At 42.6% G+C, this 14704-nt stretch overlaps 1 protein-coding gene across 8 annotated transcripts in view; it reads left to right on the forward strand.

Moving 5' to 3' along the window:
• The window catches only part of LOC122806545 (lipoma-preferred partner homolog), a 1343214-nt gene that overhangs the window by 95063 nt on the left and 1233447 nt on the right, over nt 1-14704 (forward strand). For 5 of the 8 annotated variants that reach the window (XM_044077061.1, XM_044077067.1, XM_044077069.1 and 2 more), the window contains exon 2: nt 8523-8580. The gene's annotated coding sequence lies outside the window, so the exon portion shown is untranslated. Of the gene's footprint in view, nt 1-8522; nt 8581-10313; nt 10419-10519; nt 10534-14704 lie in introns of those variants that run through there. The other 3 variants (XM_044077065.1, XM_044077066.1, XM_044077064.1) reach the window with 2 other exon arrangements.

Below are 14704 nucleotides of genomic sequence, written 5' to 3' on the forward strand. Positions count from 1 at the left end.
AGAGGCAGGCAATGGCAAACTCCAGCACCAAGAGGTGGCGAAGACAGTGCACAACAATACAGGAAACAAACCCAATGACTTCCTCCTTTCCATGCCAAACAAGTCTCAGCTGGCAGCACCCTTGGGAGGAAAGCCGGCATTATTTACAAGAAATAGGCATATTGTCACAACAGACAAATGGATCCTGGACGTTATAAGCAGAGGCTACAGATTTCATTTTCACACTCTTCCAAAAATGAGAGGCATGCCAAACCTGCCACACAATCAAAGGGCAGAGGCACAACTACAAATTTCAAAGCTCATAGACATGAAAGCTATTCAAGAGGTACCTACTCACGAACAAGGTCAAGGTTTTTATTCCAGGCTATTTCTGGTACCAAGGAAAGGAACCGGCTGGAGACCCATTTTGGACTTATCCATTCTAAACGCATTCTTACTCGTACCAAAATTCAAGATGCTCACATTACAGCAGCTTCTTCCCATGCTGGGCAAGGAGTTTTGGCTGGTAACATTGGACCTCAAGGAGGCATACCTGCATGTCCCAATCAGACAAAGCTGCAGAAGATACCTCAGATTTCTTGCAGGTTCAATCCACTATCAATTCTCTGCATTGCCCTTTGGCTTATCTACTGCGCCCAGAGTATTCACGAAATGCCTGGCATCAGTAATTGCCTACTGCAGACTTCAAGGGATACAAACTTACCCTTATTTGGACGACTGCCTGATCCAAGCGGACAGCAAGCACATACCTCTGGAACATCTGGCTTATGCAACACGGTTACTGAATTCTCTGGGATACACAATCAACAAAGAGAAATCCAGGCTAACACCATCTCAGAAAATAACTTTCCTGGGTGCCAACTTGGACACAAACACCCAGATGGCCTATCTTACGCCAGAAAAACAGGGGCAACTAACTCAGTACTTCAAAATACTAGCAAATTGTACCAGGCTTACTGTAAGGAAAATCCTGCAGGCTCTGGGCTTCATGGCATCTTGCATTCTTTTAATCCCATGTGCAAAGTTGCATATGAGGAAACTTCAATGGTACCTAAAAAACCTATGGTCTCAACACAGCCACAGTTTGGAAACAATAATACCAATAATTCCATGTTTGCAAAAGGAATTTCTATGGTGGGCCCAAGCATGTCAAACAAACACAGGTCTCCCATTCTGCAAGCCTCAAGCAAATCAAGTCATCACAACAGACGCCTCAGATTACGCCTGGGGGTCACACATGACAGACAGGTGCATTCAGGGCAAATGGTCCCAAAAGGAAAAGCACCTTCACATCAATCAAAAAGAAATGCTAGCAGTGATAAATGCAATTACAGCTTTCAAGGACCTCCTGCATCCAAGACAATTATTGATAAGAACAGACAACACCACAGTAATGTGGTACATAAACAAACAAGGAGGAACACATTCATACCCCCTGTGCAGACTAGCCATGACACTTTGGAACTTGGCTCTGGAATGGCAAATCGAACTTCAAGCACAGTACTTGCCAGGTTTGGAAAACACGCTGGCAGACAATCTAAGCAGAAATATGACAGATCCACACGAATGGAAGTGGCATCCTCAAGTGTTTACAAAGATAATCCAAGCGTGGGGGAGGCCAGACATAGATCTCTTCGCCTCCCACAGGAATCATCAATTGGAAAAGTTTTGTTCAAGGATCTTTCATCCAAAGGCCTGGAGAGTGGACGCCCTTTCATTCAGTTGGACAGCATGGACAGTTTACGCTTTCCCACTTCTGCCTCTTCTGCCCAAGGTGCTCTTGAAAGCAAGAGCAAACAGACCAAAGATGATACTGATTGCTCCAGACTGGCCAAGACAACACTGGTACCCACTCCTGAGGAGCCTAACACATACTTCTCCCTGGCCCCTACCTCTAATGCCTCTTCTGCTGACTCAGCACAGCTACAAAACTCTTCACAGTCAGCTGAAAACACTCAATCTCGCTGCATGGAAAATTCCTTAACACCACAACAGACCCTACTCCCCAAAGAGGTGCAGGATGTCATTTTGGAGGCCAGAAGACCATCTACTAGAAAGGCTTACTCCACAAAATGGAAACGGTTTTGCTCTTGGAATGAGAAAAAAGGCCAGGACCCTAGAAAACTGAATTTACCTCGGGTATTACAGTATCTAGCTGAGCTGCTGAATAGTGGACTTTAATTTTCCTCCATAAAAATCCATGCTTCAGCCATTTCTGCAGAATTCAACACGGATCCACCCTTATTCTCTCACCCACTCTTAAGACAGTTCCTCAGAGGGGCTAAGAATATAAGACCACCAAGGAAACAACCAGTGCCAGCCTGGGATCTTAATTACATTCTAGAAAAATTAACATTGCCTCCCTTTGAACCAGCTGCCTCAACAGATTTGCAATATTTGTCCTGGAAAACAGCTTTCCTTCTGGCCATTACCTCAGCTCGTAGGGTTTCGAACTACAAGCCCTCATGGCTGTGCAGCCCTTTCTCATCTTCCATCAGGACAGGGTTTTCCTTCGAACCAACCCGTCATTTATGCCTAAAGTGGTATCCAGGGTAGCTTTAAATCAAGCCATACACTTACCTACCTTTTACCCCAATCCTCAAAACAAAGGGGAAAGGCTGCTACACTCCTTAGACATCCATAGACAGCTACGTTATTATTTGGACAGAACAAAGCCTTTCGGGAAATCAGAACAACTTTTTGTGTCCTATGCTGTAGGAGCTCAAGGGAAGCCTGTTACCAAACAGACAATTTCAAAATGGATAGGCCACTGCATACGGTTTTGTAACTCCTATCATGGAAAATCTGTCCCTACAGGCATCAGATCCCACTCCACCAGGGCCACAGCTACCTCTACAGCCTTCCTCAGAGGAGTTCCTACCAAAGATATTTTGGAGGCAGCCACTTGGAGTTCTGTGCATACCTTCACAAAACACTACCACCTGCCTTTATATTCCAAAACTAGAGCAGGCTTTGCCACTGCTGTGTTGCAGGGCATTCTGGCTCATCCCAGTTCCACCTAGTGCCTACCACCCTGTGCGTAGCTTTGGGATTCTACCCATCTGTGATTACTGCAGCTGTATGCACGATGAACATAGTACAGTTTTGTACCTACCATAAATGTAGATGTTAGAGTGCTAATACAGCTGCAGTACAGTTTTCCCTCCCTCCTTCCCCTCTTGGTAAAGGCCTAGGGCCTAACCCCTCTTCATACAACCTGATTGGGTTATCCTTCTATGGTATATTTGCTTGCAACTACTGATTTTTGATTATATTGCATTGCATGTATATAAATATAATTTATATATTGCCTTCCTACTGAGGGCACCTGACATCTGGGGCAAGAAAGACTGAAGAAAATGGCGTCGGCTGTGTCTTATATACCCCTGCCTCACTGACGTCAGGAAAGAAAGCGACAGCAACCGACGCTGGACCTAGACTTTGGAATTTGGCCGACCGAGGACCCGCCTGACGGCAGAAAACCCATCTGTGATTACTGCAGCTGTATTAGCACGCGAACATCTACATTTATGGTAGGTACAAAACTGTACTTTCCGTAAATCACAGAGAGCCTTTCTGGATGCATGTGGTGATTCTTCCCCCAGGGGCAGAGGGGGAAACAGCAGTGGAAGACACCGACCTCGTGGCAGAGGGGTCCGCAAAATCAGGGTGACAGGGATGCATTCCTTGGTAGGCCATTCCAGCGCTCCTGAAAGGAAGTCCATTTGTCTACCTCTGGAAGCAGTCTGGGGTCGCTTGTCACTGTACCCAAATGCCTAGCTAAATATAACAAACGACAAATGGGTACAAGCGATCGTATCCAGAGGCTACTGTGTACGCTTTTCCTCTCCCCCTTTAGAAAAGAGGTCAGTCCCAGATGTTCCACCCAGCTAGAGGGATACAGGCAACCCTAGAAGTCCAAAGGTTGCTAGAAAGAGAGCCATCCAAAACATCCCTGCAGACCAAATTGGATCCGGAACTTACTCAAGGTTCTTTTTAGTTCCAAAAAAGACAGAGGACTGGAGGCCCATTTTGCATCTCAGCAGACTAAACAAGTCCTTAAAAAAATCAAAGTTCCGGATGGTGACACTGCAAGTCAATACACCCCTTCCTGGAGAAAGACAATTGGATGTGCTCAGTAGATCTCCAGGATGCGTATTACCATATAAAAATGGACAGGCGATCCAGGAGTCACTTACACTTTCAGCTGGGACCCAGTCATTACCAATTCCGAGCTCTGCCCTTTGATCTCATTACAGCCCCCAGTGTGTTCACCAAATGCATGGCAGTAGTCACGGCTCACTTGAGGTGTCTGGGATTCCGGGTGTTTCCATAGTTGGACGACTGGCTCCTAATCTCCACCACAGAGCATCTACTAACCAGAGCAAGAGACACCACCATCCACCCTTGCTCTCAACTAGGCATTACAATAAACTTCGAAAAGTCAGCCTTGTTGCCATCACAACGTAGTGTATTTATAGGAGCAGACTTAAACACAAGCGAAATGGTAGCCAAACTTCCTCTGAACAGGATACAAACCCTATAACAACAAGTAGAAAACCTCCTGACAAAGAAGAAAGTACAAGTGAAGGTTATTGTAAAGATCTTGGGTACCATAGCAGCAGCGATAACCTTGGTACCTCCCCCACGCTTACACATGAGAGTTCTCCAGTCGTTACTTTTCACCCAGTTGTCCATGCAGAAGTTGCCCATGTCCCACAAGATTTACCATAACAGAATCCTGCAAGAGAGACCTATGCTGGTGGCTTCATTCTACTAGAGTGGTTTTGGGCAGACCGTTCTTTCCCCCACAACCAGTAGCTACAGTGACCACAGATGCTTCCCAGATAGGGTGGGGTGGGGGGCATTTTCTGGAGAAGACTGTCCAAGGAGTTTGGCAGGAATACGAGAACCACTTTCGTATCAATGTCCCAGAGATGAGAGCGGTGCTTTTGGCGTTGCAGGCATTCCACAGCTCCCTTCCACTAGGAACGATTGCAATCCAGACAGACAATATGTTAGTCATGTGGTATATAAACAAACAAGGAGGAGCCAGATCTTACCCCCTATGTCGAGATGCTGAAAGAGTATAGCAGTGGGCAGTCTCTTCCCAATGCTTTCTAATAGCAACACATTTCTCAGGGAAATCCAGCGTGATAGCAGACAAACTCAGCAGAGCTATTTTAATGCCTCACGAGTGGTCCCTGAAACAGGAAATCTTGAAACAGATTTTTCGCAAGTGGGGCCAGCCTTGCTGCAACCTTTTTGCCGCATTCATGAACGCCAAATGCAGCAGCTACTTTGCCCTGATCCCCCCCTCTGGGAGAGTCACCTAGGGATGCACTTGTACATGATTGGCCTCCAGGTCTCCTTTATGCTTTATTTCCATTTCCCTTGATCCCCAAAGTCTTTCAGAAAGCCAGCACGTTAAGAAGCAGGTTAATATTCATCTCTCTATACTGGCCTCATCAAAGTTGGTTCCCCTTCCTATAGCCCCATCTACAAGAGGATCCGTGGATTCTGGACCCAGTTCCAAACCTCTTGACTCATGTGTCAAGGACGCTCCATCCCTCGGTTAAAACCCTCAAACTTGACAGCCTGGCTCCACTTCCACTCCTAGCAAGGCTTCCAAATATATCTCCTGCTGTGAAACATATTCTGATCTCATATAATAAGACAACTAGAAAGCTTTATGCTAGCAAATGGAAAAGGTTTTCTTGTTGGGCTCTCAACAATCACACTGATCCTCTCATGGCCCCTGTGACTTCTATTTTAGTCTTTTTTTTTTTTTTTTTTTTTAAGCAAAAATGAAGGTGCAGCAGTGGCTACCATACTAGTTCAATTGGCTGGTATATCAAACTACTATGTTGGAGAAATGGGATTCAGAATTCTGTCCCATAGACTGTGCAAGGCCTTTTTGAGAGGTACCTTTTTGTTAAGGCCCCCAGTAAAAGAACCACCAGCTTCTTGGGACCTCAGTTTGGTATTGTCCACTCTAATCCTTCCACCATATGAATCCGCTTCATCTTGTCATTTGAGTTTCCTAACGTGGAAAATAGTATTTTTGGTGGCCATCACGTCAGCTAGGTGGGTATCAGAACTCCAAGCATTGTCTATACGTCCCCCGTACTAGGTTTTCCATAAAGACAGTGTTTCCCTTAGAACTAATCCTTCATTCCTCCCTAAAGTTTGTTCCAAGACTATCTATTGATCTACCTGTTTTCTTCCCAAACTATGGCAGCAAGGCAGAATATAAATTACACCAACTGGATGTACGCAGGTAATTACATTTCTACCTAGACAGAACAAAAGAAGTCAGGAAATCTGATCAACTGTTTGTATCCTTTTCAGATAAAAAGAAGGGTGCCCCAATATCAAAAATCACTCTTGTCAAAGTGGCTTACAGATACTATTATCTATTCATGTACTTCAAAAAATAGACAACTGCCTGGGAAAATTAAAGGTCATTCAGCAAGAGCTATTGCAACCTCATCTACTTTTCTGGCTAGGCTGCCTATGGATTCAATTTGTGCTGCAACCACATGGGTAAAACCTCATACCTTTGTCACTCATTACAAAGTAGATTTGGCCTCCCTGAACAGGGCTTCCTTTGGATCCACTGTTCTGAAGAGTTTTTTCCCTTGAGCCACCCAAGAAAGAAGGTGATGGGGGCGCTGTCTCATTCAGCAAAGAATGAAGGTGAGATAGGACAACATAACATAAAAAAGTTATGTGCTCACCATAACGTTCTATGTTTGTTGTCCATCTCGCCTTCATTCTTGCATCTCACCCTTCTCCCAACCTTCACTCCTGGAGGATCGAGAGGTCTTTATTGGATTTGGAACTCATGTTCTCTGATTCCCTTCTTTAGTCCTAGGCGGCACATGTTTATGTATGTACTATGGTATATGTATGTATATAACTGTTACTCTGTTTAGTAATTGCAAACAAGATCTGGGTAATCTCCCTAAGCATGAATGGGATAGGGGGTATAGCTTCGAGCTGTAGTTTAGGCTGAGTCAGAATCGAGAACCCAACCGGCAAAGAATGAAGGCAAGATGGACAACAAACATGGAATGTTATGGTGAGTACATAACTTCTTTTTCTTTTTCAGCATAATCTGGTTACATTTTTAGCCTGGTGCTTTAAGTATCATTATTCTTCCCTGAAGAAGAAAGGGGACTCAAGGCAGTGTTGCTTTCTTCTGTTTCTGCTCTAACAGAAGAGAACTGGAAACAGGCAAGCTTCCTGACTGCCTTGTTTAACTCCAGGTTAGAGTGAACCTGCCTTTGAGCCCAGTCTTTTTGCCAGTGTGGTGCAAGTGTATCAGTGAAGTTATTGACGGTCCAGAGCCAGGCACAGTATTGTTAGCCTAACCAGGCTTTTGGGACCTTGTTCAGCACATTTTAATTTTCGCCTTCCTATCTTAAGTTCTATGTTTGTAGAAATTTTGAAGCTCTCTCCTCCAAATGCTTTTCCTGGCTTTCACTGTTTGTAGCAACACACCTTTCCTCTGGAAAGCTTTGCATTCACTTGTAATTAAATGTTCTGCTTTAAAACTCTTGGTTGCTGTTTTTTTGGCCTTATCAAAAGTTGTAATACAGAAGGTTATTTGCATTTTTCTGGACCAGAAAACATGTCTTGCTAGCTTACTAAATTTTATTTTAAAATTTATATAGAGCATGTGAGTTTTTTCTTGCTTGGCAAGTCCAAAAGGTGTTTAATTTTACTTCAGTAATTACTAAGCATTTACTTTATATCAGCTCTTCAGTTTCCTTTTAAGAAAACTTGGATAAAAATGTTTCTGGCCACAAGTTGACTGTAACGCTGCTCCTCTTGAGAGGAGAAAAGGAGTCTTTCTGGACCCTTGAAGCTGTTCTTTCATGCTCCTCTTGCTTCTAGCACTGCTGTGGGCATGTATTTTGAAGCCCTTTGGAGGGTGCGGGGAACAGGAAATGGGCTTGTTAATATTACATGGCCACTTGAAATGCGTTATGCCGAATGGATGATCAGTGTAGCATTTAGCTAAACATGTTTTGAAGGGACTTGCAAAAAAAAATAGAGAAAAATATATAACGTAATAACATATATGCTTAAGCATACTTCAGATAAGTACTACCACAGGAAAACTACTGTGCAGAAAGTTTTGGAAGCAAGGAAAATCTTGAACAGCCAAGGGCCCCCCTAAAAGGAAACTTAACTTCTGCAGTTTCCTGGAGATATTTAAAATGGCCATAGCAGTTAAAGTTGTGTTGAAGGCAGAATTATGCAAAATTGCTTAGGAGTCTGAGGTGTTGCTGTAAGATATAACAGAAACGGTATCGATGGTTTCTCCCTTGTTAGAAACTTGAGGTGGTCAGACTTAAGTGGGGGGAAAATACTTCACCCTCAGGCACTTGTTTTGAAATAACTGTAGATGTTTTCATAACTGTATTTAATTTTAGAGCTACCAGGTAAGCAAACTTGTTGATTAGTCACTGAATGTAATTGTGTAATTGACTGTAGTTGATACTATTTTTCAGAAGTGTCACATCCGTTGTTATCTGGAATCTGTTGAAACTTTTCGCAGCAGACTTAAAGGTGAGTAGTGCATGCATTCATAATAAATGTAGATTGAATTAAGCTTTCCCAAATCAGTTTTTATGTGCTTGTGTTAATATGTAAACATTTCAACGGAACATATGTAGATATAGTTCCATAATTGCTGAGGTACTGTGACTACTTATCCTCATGTTTTAAAAAAAAAAATTCAAGGTCCAGAAGCATTTTTAAGTCTAGTTTGAAATTTTTTCAGGAAGTCTGCATCATATCCGGTGATATACTCCATCATCAGCATCCATTAATATATACTGTATACTGTGTTCTCATTACCCTGGGCTTCTAGTTAGCAGTTGAAGGGTTTGCCTTCTCAGTCACTGTAGGAGCACATTCTGTCATTTCTAGTGTGTTTAAACAAAGATAAGTGTCAGATGTTACGGAAAGGATTACTTCACTGGCTGGAATAAGCACACAACCTTTTTTGTAACTAATAATCTATAGAAAGTAAATAAATTTGTTTTGTTAACTATAGTTAAATTCTCAGCTTTAAAACCATTGGTCACTATTTTTTGGCCTTAACTAATCTTTTATATGCTTGGAGTCATTTTAGGGGTTGCCTCTTGCGTAAAATAAAAATGTATATGTTGTTTTCTCATTATGGGTGGTGGACAGGTTGAACTTGACTACATAATGTGTAGTCACTTCACTCTTGACTCCTATGTACATTGGATGGTTAAGGTTTCTGCTTGACAGTGTTGAATCCTGAATGAGTTGTGTTTTGTTTTTTTTATAGAGATTGTTCTGTGTATGTGTGACTCTTTCCTCTATCTCCAGGTGCTTTTCATCCTGTGTTCTAGAAACATGCTGGTTGATTTTAGTCTAGATGTAAAATATTGCATTTACTCTTACTGTGTTGGCTTGGGCCTTGCCTGAAAAGGGTCCACAAGGACAAAACTGCTCATTTATCTGGTCAACAAGTAAAATGTAAACTTTAGTATTGCTGCTAGTGCCTAATAAACTTATTTTGCTTTCTTCTGTAAAAACTGCCTGAGAAGTAGGTAAGGTTAGATGATGGTGAATTACATTTCAGCTGTATCCTGTTCTAGTTGCCAGGCTTGGATTCAGGAACCTGGGTTTAGTGGCTTCATTTGTCTTGGTATTTGTAGTATTAAAATAGTCCTCCAGTTTGGTGACTAACATTAATAGAAGTTATGCCATACAAAATGTATCAAGCTGTACTGCAAGAGTAGCTATTGGTAAGTAATATGTTTGGTACTACTGAAGAATGTGCATGTGAAAGATGAGATTCCTATAGGGTTGGATTTTAGCTGATCAGTGGGCTGATAAGAGCTTTTTCCAGATGTTCAGTTCAGAGTAGTTGATGCAGGTGTGTAATTGATAAGCACCTGGTAACGCTATCCTGACATCACATAAACCAACCACTGTTTTGAAGAAACAAAAGTTATGAGACATTCTTTATTTTGAGTGAGCTTGACTATAATGGAGCTGTGCTTTCTATGATTTGATCTGAATGATCAGTAAACCAATATGCACTCCCTACCAACCCCCCCCCCCCCCCAGAGACTTGAGAAAAAACTTTATACATGTACTGGACTAATTACAGGAAATACAGTCCTTGCAGGCAGAGCAGGAGTCTAGTTAAGCTGTCATGTCTAGACGTGCATAACATGAAAAGGGTGGGGTGGTGACAGAGAGGTATAGACAAATTTTTACCATGTTGTAGCCAGCAAGGTGTGTTGCCTTTGCTCCTTGGTATTTTGTTAGTCATACTGCTAAAATTTGAGTTGATACAACAGTGAAATATTGTAAAATCTGAATTCCACCCAGAAATGGGCTTGTTCCCATTGGGATAGAACTGAGTAAGTATTCTGTCTTGAGGAGTAGAGCTTTCAGTGTTATATTGTGATGTTTGGCAGTCCTTTGTCTGCATCATCGTCTTAATTCAGGCTTTCTTTTCTAGAAGGATAACATCATGTAAGTATGCTGCAGCTTTCACTTTAAGATTTGTTTGTGTTGCGTGAGCATATGTTATATTATCTGCTTTACAAGATTTCTTGTTTACATATGAGTGTAAGTGGGGTAGCAGTGCTGTCCAAGGCAGTCTTGTCGCAGCAGAGCATTTTGAGTGCATGAAAATGTCATGAGGACTTTAATTGTATGTGAGTGTGGAGAAAAAAAATCGCCCAACTATTCAGAAGCTAAATTTATGTTTTGCTTATCCATTTGGATTTTGGGGTTATAAATTCTTCTGTTTGCATTTTGATTTGTGGAAGTGTGTTGCATGGAAAGCAGTAAGTAATCTTGCTGAATTGGTTGACAGTCAACAGCTCTGAAAGTGTGGTCATGCTTGAGTGCATAATTCTCTGCTTCCATTTTTGCATTTAAATTTTGTGGTGGTGGAGTGTTTGCCCAAAAAAGCTAATGTTTTCTTTAATTTGCTGTGAAAGGTAATGAAAGAAATACAGGACTACAGCTGCACCTTGCATGCTTTCTCGTGGCTTTGGCTTATCTCTGCATAATGCACAATGGCTGGTTGCAGAGTGTGTAGAAATACTGTCTTTGCTGTGGGCTGATGCTTATTACACTATGGCATAAGGTATAGAAAATACTTTTCATTTCTTAATTTTAAAGCTTATGATTTTTGCTATAGTGGCTTTCGCTAGTCATCTAGGAACTGCTTTGATTTTCATTGTTCATGTCTTGGATTAGGTTACTGCAATTGTAAAAACAAACATTTCCTTTTATTAGTTTGGTAACCTCTTGAGGTGTGAAAAAATTTGTTTTGAACTATTTTTGCCCCCCCCCCCCACACACACACACACATCTGCTAACTATCAAGCCTCACTTTAATCTGACATTACACTTTTTGTGTGGGAGGTGGCAGCATCATCCAGGCAGCCATATGGGTGCTTTAATGTCTTACTAGCATCCTGACACATCTTTTGTATTTTATGGTCTAAGCTTGCCCCTACTTGAGCATTTAACATCAAGGGTCTTTTGTTCTTCAGTGTTCAGGTGTGACTGTACCTACTCCCTGCATCATAAGCCCCGTGTTTCTTGCAGAGTCCTTGCCTCCAGAGCAGTGGCAAAAACTTGGGAACCACTGCCCTTTTCTCCCAGGATGGGCAGAACTCCGCCCTTGGCTGTCTGATTACCTGATCTGCTAGTGAAACATGGGTTGCCTAGACTGTCAGCTTTATCCATTGATTCCCCCAAGTACGTGGCACAACTTTATTTTCCCCAGTTAGCCTACCTTACCAAAAGCTTATTTTATCGATTTGAAAATTGTTTCAGTTGATGTTAAATTTTTGCTGATTGCCTTTTGGATCTGCTTTGGTGTTTTTTGGCTTGTGGTTTAAACCTGTCAGCTGTGCTAAGGCAGTGGTATAGAAGTTAGTGTTTCTCACAGGTTTACTTTTTCATTGACAAAAGGTTATCCAAGGGTAAAAGATTCCAGCACAAATGTAGCCATGAGTTTTACTCAGTTTTCAAACGTCTGCCCCAGTGTACTCTTAGTTTAAGCAGTTTGTCTAACTGCTGCTGTGACACACGTAATGTTTTGTTCACCTTCCTGTATATATTGCACACGAGTATGTCTTGATAGATTCTGTGCCATTTAACTCGTTACATAGAATGGCACCTCCAGATGCATCTGTAGTTGACGCCTACTGACGCCTCTAGGCATCAAATATTGCTTATTCATATTTGCATCAATAATTCTAAAACTAGGCTATGTAGAAGGTTTTAAAATATTTCATCTTAAAGCCTACACAATGGCAAATTCAGTTACATTAATATTTGACCTCTGTCTAGTGCAGGTAAATGGATATTAACTGTTTTTTTATGATAATTTATATAGATATAATTTTCACATTTTTCTAAATCTCAACAACCAAGTAACATACAGAACTCCTTTGTCTCCTATGAAATCTCTCAGCTAGACGAATAAAATGCTGTTGACAGTATTTGTGTAACTTGAGTGGTTGCTGAGATGCTGTAAGTTGCTTACAAAATATTACAAATGTAATGGTTACTATGGCTTATAAAGTTCGGTTTAAGACCTAGAACCTGAAGAATACTACCACTGTAAAAACAGTTAGTGCCGAAGAGTTTGCCATTTATAATCTAGTAACCTCTATTGTTTCAGAGATATGAATATTTGTTTGAAATGTGAGAACATAATTTGATTCTGTCAAAAGGCTTGGGCTTCACCCATTGGATGTTACAGTACAAACTTCCTGAGCTCCATTGGTTTGAATGAGTTAGTATATATGGGAATAGTGTGATGTTCATCGTGTTTCACTGTTGCAGTCATTACACTTGGGTTATCTTGCTGGCAGGCTACCCGCAGTCGGCCTGAATTCCAAAGTCCTGGTCTGGTGTCTGTTGCTGTCGCCTCTTCCCTGACATCAGTGCGCCAGGGGTATACAAGATGCAGCCGACGCCATTTTCTTCAGTCTTTCTTGCCGCGCGGTGCCCGAAGCAAAAGCAGTTCGCAAGTGCCTATCAGCCGACTACTGAGATTTTCGAAATTGAATTTCAGATCCGAAGTCTGCAATAAAGCTAAGTACCCTGTTGGGGAAACTTTTTCTTGCTCCAGACGATTTCAGTAAAAGTTAACATTTGTATTTCTTGTGGGAAGCAAATATCTCATAAGGACTTTCATTCTTACTGTATTCCTTGCCTAGGCCCTGACCATGACGTTGCTAGTTGTCGGTTTTGTGCTAGATTCAACCAACGCACTATTAAGCGTCGGTTCGATTTTGCTTTACATTACTTTGGCCGAAGGTTTAACTATATAATGCCATCGGAACAACCGATGACCGGAGTTCATAAAAAGCGCAAGGACAAAGAAAAAGACAGGCATCCGAGGTCCAAAACTGACGACAAAGCCTCTTCTAGGCCAGTCGCCGGTTCGCCGGTTTTCATTGAGCGCTTTCTCAGCCCCTGACACCCGTTACCTCAGAGCCACAGGCCGCCTCCGACTCCCACATGGAGACAGCTAGACCTCTGGAAACTCAAGGTATTGGGCCTACGGAAACAATTCCCTCAGATGGGTCCGGAGCCACTGAGCAGGCATCGGCTTCTGAGGGTGATGTTCTTCATTCCACATTGCTGCAGTCCTAACACTTGGGTAGTCCGCTGTCCCAGTCGGCCCGAATACCAAAGTATATGGCTGACGTCGGTCAAGGCGCATTAATCTGACGTCAGGACGTCAGGGTACAAATTCGCATGACCGACGTCATATCCTCAGTCTTTTTTGCCGCATGGTCCGATGCAGAAGCAGTTTTGCGAGTGCAGGTTGGCGTTCTGAAATTTTCTGAAGTCGGAGTTTCAGACCGAATCAAAGTTGGCTAAGTACCCCGTTGGGGAATATTTTGGTTTTTTCTTGCCTCAGTATTTAACCGTATGTCAGAAAAAGTGAATAACTGTATTTCTTGTGGGAAACAGATACCTCATAGGGATTACCATACCTTGTGTATACCTTGTTTAGGGCCTGAGCACGACGTTGTTGGATGTCGCTCTTGTGCTAGATTTAACAAACGCACTATAAAGAGAAGATTAGACTGTGCCAGGTTAGTTTTTGGAAGCGTTGTAATTATAAAATGCCGCCGGATACTCACGCCCGCTTCGTCCAAAAAGCGCAAGGACAAAGCAGCAAAGCCTAGGTTGGAAGAACCGTCAGTCCCGGACGTCGGTTCTTTAGAAGGCTCAGTGGAGCCGGTGGTTCTGCCTGAAGTTTCTTTGGAGTCTCAGGGAGAGACTTTACTGTTACAAGATGTGTCCTCTCAGGAGGTAGGCCAGGCTGAAGGGGCTTCTCGGGTGGCTGTTCTCCCCTCCCTTCCTAAGGTGGTTAGGCCCCCCCCTTCTGTTTCCAAGGCTTCTTTGAGAGGCAGGCCAGGTTTAGCTTCAATGGGGGTCTCTCCTAGTTCTTCCGGATCTTTGCCTAAGAAACATATGCTTAAAATGGCAGAAGATTTGATTACTATGATTAGAGGTTCTATGCCCCCTCCTGATAAGAGGCCTAGGGTGGAACCTGAGTTTGAGAGTTTTGAGCAGTGTTCGGAGGCTTCTGAGTCTTCGGCTGAAGACTTGCAGGAGTATCCTCCTTATTCTGATTCTGATGTGGATGATTCTACTCCTT

This window comes from Protopterus annectens, chromosome 7.part0 (genome assembly GCF_019279795.1).
Source record: "Protopterus annectens isolate FY-2018-M chromosome 7.part0, PAN1.0, whole genome shotgun sequence".
NCBI lineage: Eukaryota > Metazoa > Chordata > Ceratodontiformes > Protopteridae > Protopterus > Protopterus annectens.